The sequence below is a fragment of the Diadema antillarum genome, unplaced genomic scaffold, assembly GCF_040938485.1.
Source record: "Diadema antillarum isolate AM-2024a unplaced genomic scaffold, OU_Dant_1.0 seq00000550_RagTag, whole genome shotgun sequence".
Lineage (NCBI taxonomy): Eukaryota > Metazoa > Echinodermata > Echinoidea > Diadematoida > Diadematidae > Diadema > Diadema antillarum.
In genome coordinates this window covers 700,096-705,347 of record NW_027271495.1, presented here as the reverse complement: position 1 = coordinate 705,347, position 5,252 = coordinate 700,096, and the positions used below count along the sequence as shown (strand labels likewise).

General features: G+C 35.9%; 1 long non-coding RNA gene across 1 annotated transcript; it reads left to right on the top strand.

Moving 5' to 3' along the window:
• The first annotated feature begins 396 nt into the window (after nt 1-396).
• Nucleotides 397-3,370, top strand: LOC139734912 (uncharacterized). The gene is made up of 3 exons (XR_011711189.1): nt 397-467; nt 1,223-1,315; nt 1,959-3,370. It is a non-coding gene; the product is annotated as an uncharacterized lncRNA (long non-coding RNA).
• Nucleotides 3,371-5,252: the final 1,882 nt, after the last annotated feature.

Here is a 5,252-nt window from a genome sequence, read left to right as displayed (position 1 = left end):
GTTTTATTTTGTTTGAAGAAATGATTTTCAAGATACTTCATGGAGCAGTTGTGGAGCTGTCCTTCCCTCTGAAAATGGATTTCTTGACAGGTTAGTACTTGCATTTAAGAAAAAATGTGTACTGGGTACTTGCCGTATCGACAGAAGTGAAAACCATGTTATGGTCAGTCTTGAGTTGTGTAAGTAGAGCTGTTGCTTATGTCAAATATGTATGTTGAATGATTTTGCACTTCAAGTTTATAATGTAAACTAGAGGGACCTACTATCCCCATGCCATTTGTATGATTCATAAAACCATTAAATTTTACTTATTTGCCCAGGAATTCAACACACACACATCACTTCAAGGGGGAGGAGATACTTCAAAAGCTGAGGGAAGGAGTTCTGACTGTTCCAAGGAGACATCTGCACATCCAGATCATTGTAGCATATTTATTGTTGAAAATGGAAGCAGAAAACTGTACAGCGTAAGTTCAATTATTTAAGATATTATTATTATAATTATTGAAAATTGGTTTGGAATACCAGTTTCCCATTGTCATGTCTTGTACTACATTTCCATCCAATATATAACAATGTAATTTGCCTGTTCATTTTTTTTTTAATTGTCTTCTCAAGTATAGAGAACAACAGACTAAAATTTGCCCCCCCCCCCCCAAAAAAAAAAGAAAGAAAGAAAGAAAGAAAGAAAGAAAGAAAGTAGAAGGGACCGGTAAGTATAACATTGTTAATGAAGTGATGGTTATAGATTTAAAAATAAAGACTGATATACTTGTATGAAACATGTAAACAGAGTTAACGTACAAGACTCCACGCTGACTTATTTTCTTGGTAGCCCCATCAGGCCACATGTATATTGATTTGGTAATAGTCCTAATACTTATGATATGATCATTACAATGATGAATAAAAAAGTTGGAGTTGATGTGCCATGAAGTTCAATGGATAATCACATCTTGTATAAATTTTTCTACTACCTGTGCACATTCACACTTAACCTATCTGCATGAAATTTTCATATGTATTAACTGATATCTGGCTCAAATAGCAATAAATGTACTTGAAACAGTGGTACTGAATAGCAATAGAAATTAATGCCAAGAAAAAAACATAAAAATAGTTCAGTCCCTTAAAAGATTAAGATGAGGGCCAAATTTTTGATGTTATATATTTGCGTCGTATAATATGATTAACATTCTTCTTGCTTTCTTTTTAAATTCAGATACCCAAGTAGTGAGCAAAAGACGTTGTAGCCAAGGCAGTTGCAATGCAGTACCCCACTTTGTGAGACGCCACACAAGGTGCAAAAGGACATGTAAGTTTATACTCATAAGTTTATGTGATCTAAAACTTTTTTTAGCCCTTTTTAGCAGAAAGCTTAAGTGACATACATGGTATCTTATTCATCTAGCTTGCAAAAACTTCAATATTTTCAACTTTTCTCCAGAGCTAGTGGACAGAATTAAGCAGCCAAACTAGGAGTTGATCATCCTTGTTTAGTTAGGGGGCAAGGACCCAAAGTTTTTCAGGTCATGGGCATGACCCCCCCCCCCCCCCAAAAAAAAAAAAAAAAAAAAAATGGCCTTTACAGGGAAATTGCATGTATTTCTTAATTAAATCATTGTGCAAATATACAGGCAATGTGGGGACTTTTTATAATCTTTGATGTACCTTCTCATAGATGTCTAAAAAGTTTGTGTGCAGATTGGCCTGATTCCATGACTTAGGTTCAATGAACGATAACTTTAACGTAACGTAATGTAACTTGATAACCTCCAACATGCCAGTTGTGCCGTTCATTTATGATAAACCTGTTCTCGTTTTCTTCCATAAGAGTGCCACTACATGTATTTCTACTGCTACCAGATCTTCATCAGTTATAGTCAACTCTGTGCCAAAGTCAAATTTGTTGAGACTCAAGAAAAAACTTTGACTTACAATGCATTCTTATATTTCAGGAGTATACCTGTATGGCAAGGATCATGGATTCATTGAGTATCGTTTGAAGACCTTGAGGAGCTATGACACCACTCATCACCTCAGGCAGAGAGAGAGAGAGAGAGAGTAGTTGCAGCTCCCACCAAGCCCCTGACCGAGCACCATTCCAACGTAAGATTAGAAGCCCAATGAGAAGAGACAGCTACCATCGGTGTATAGGTCTAAATACCCTTGCTCTTTTTCCTCTTTTGAGATACAGTATATGCTCCTCTGACGTTGGAACTTACATTCTTGTTGAAGAGTCAGCCTCATCAGGCTCAGCGGTAGTTTAGCATGAAGCTGTTACCAGGATGTACTGCAGCACTTCAACATAAAAAGTAGAACAGGACTCGCCGATGAAAAGAGTTTCTTAATGCTTTAAATTGTTGATTGTTGTACTAGTAACTGAAAATAGTTTTGACTTATATTGTCAAGAAAAAATCTCCTCTTCATGGCCACATGTTAATCAATACATTCATCTGTGAGGTGTTCCAAGCATATCAAAGAATGTTTGGCTTGGCATTCCGCATGATACGAACCTGGCTGCGCTCATGATTAAGCACCCCCTTCTCTCCAGGCAATTCTGACTTGCTTGAATAAAATCTTTTTATGGTCTCATATTCAAGAGAGAAGTTAACTGTTGACAGACACTTGCATGTAATTTTTTCGATCTTATTAATTAATTTTTTTTTTTTTTGGGGGGGGGATGCTACAAATAGCAGCTAAATAGTAGAATCTTCCAATGGTCATCCATGCTCTTGGGATGAAGATCATGTCTCCATGTTGTGATTAAGTTACCACATACATTTGTCACCCCTTTGATTAACATTGATGCAGCACAATATGCATGTGCTCAAATTTATTGCATCCATCTTCTTTGGAGTAGGGGGAAAAAAATAAACAAAATTGATGGGAATCATTGATCCCTAGGGTTACGGGACCCAGAGTTATTTTGTACATTTTCACCTCTATGTAATTGATGTACTGTACTTTGAAAAACTTGAGGGTAGAAGCTCAACTGGTTCAACTTCTTTTTCCACAAAACATCTGCAGCCCATCATTGATAAATATATGGCGTTAGAGTAGATGGAGCCAAATAGATTAGTTCACTAATGTGCCAAGTCAAACTTATGGAAAATTCTTCCCTTGACCTCGTAACAAATTATTAAGATAACCTGCAACTGACAATCATATTTTGATGTGGGTAATTCCATGAAGTTGGGGCAGTGTCCATGTAGCATCATGATATTTAAAAAATACATTTCAGCATAACTCAATATTAATTATGCTATACATTTTTTGTTTGTAGGCTTTGCATTTGCATTGAGGCCACACATTTTCCTGGAAATTTTGTGCCATTCAGACTCGATTTTGATGAAGTTATTAAACAATATGAAACAGTGTCCTGTAGCATCGTGATATTTTAAAATTTGGTCCTAAGAGACAAATCATGGCAATTAGCTTGACCAAAATTTGATGCAATATGCATTTACAAGATATGAATGAGATAGCTAAATATCTCAAATTTGCTGTACACAGTTTGAATTTTAAAAGAAAATCACAAAATGTATCATGATGCTATGCGGTGTCCTTTTTTGCAACATTTGGTGGCCACCGCTTAGCATAGTGACACATTGTGTAATTTTCTTGTAAAAGTAGAACGGTGGAAAGGAGGGTTAAGATATTTAGCTGTCTGACTAATCTAGTAATTATGCATATATCAAATTTTGGTCAAGCTAATTGCATTAATTTGTCTTTTAGGATCAGATTTTAAATATCACGATGCTACATGGACGCGTCACGATGCTACAGGACACCGTTACATATCGTTTTAATAACTTCATCAAAATTGAGTCTGAATGGCACAAAATTTCCAGGAAAATGTATAGTCTTAATACAAATGTAAAGCCTATAAACAATATATGTATAGCATAATTAGTATTGAGTTATGCTAAAATGTAACACTTTGTGCCCCAACTTCACGGAATTACTCTATAGAGTGTTTGCAGTGATGTCACAATTGCCCACCATAATGAAGTCAATTGCCTAAACTGACTAGAAATCAAGCCTGCATACAAAAGCTGCAGCAATGTTTACTTCAGGGAAACCTAAGGCAAAAGAACACCTTTGTTAGAGAGGCATGCATGAGTGAATATTGATCGCCTTTGCTATGGAAGTCACCATTATGGTGGCCAACATGACGTCACATGAAATCACTCTATAAGAAATTCAGTTTGCATGCATTAGTTGTTGCTACATCTGGCAAAACTCAGAAGGATTACAAGTGTTCAATATTGTACAATGATTCCTTATGTAAGTGAAGAAGATCAATGATATGATGCATGTTGTGTCAACTGTATTGATTGCAATTCTTTTTCCATAAATAGTAGGCCCGGTTAAGGGGGGGGGGGGGCTACGAGCCCTCCTCCCCCTTTGACATTCCATGCCAAATTTCATGAAGGCATGATTATTTTTGGGGGTTATTGATTGTAATCAATAACATAAATATTTTCATGCTGGACGTGTCGCTGACAAATTTCATTGAAAAGGCAGTGAAAATCAAAAAGTAAAAAACAGAGAAATACATGAGTAAATAGAAAAAATAGATACTTCAGAAATTTTTGATGGCACATTTTTTTTTCTCTTACATTTGCTATGGACACTAAAAAGAATATTTACACCAAAAAAAATGTGCCTTTTTGGAACTTTACAGCAAATGGTCTGATTCATGCTCAAATTAGCATAATTTAGCCAAGTGACTTTTTTTTGTGAAAATCAATATTACCGTTTTATAAATTGTGTCACAGGCAATTCGTGTGTGGATTTTGTAATGATCGCACAGTTGATGGCCGAGGTCTGGGGGGGGGGGGGTTCCAGGGAGGCCCCCCTCTGGCTCTATCATCTACATAAATACCCCACCTAAAGACTTAAAGTCAAGACCATGCTTCTCTGATCGAGTATGTTTAGGTGTTTGTACAATGTACTTGTAGAGCATCACTGTGTTACATGACAGAGGATCCAAACTTGATTAACCATGCAGTATTGAAAATTTCTGTATTTTTGTCAATTTTTCAAAGCAATCACAATTCCTACTACATGTGTAATTGTTTTTGTATTATAATATAGATAATGGTGACTATACTTTGCAAGTCTTTTGTAGCTTATCATTGAACATGCCATATTCACTTGTAGTCGAAAATTAAACATGTTCAGGAAGGGTACTTGTAAAATTTGTCACTTTTGCACAAACTTTATGAATTTGGCATATTTTCAGG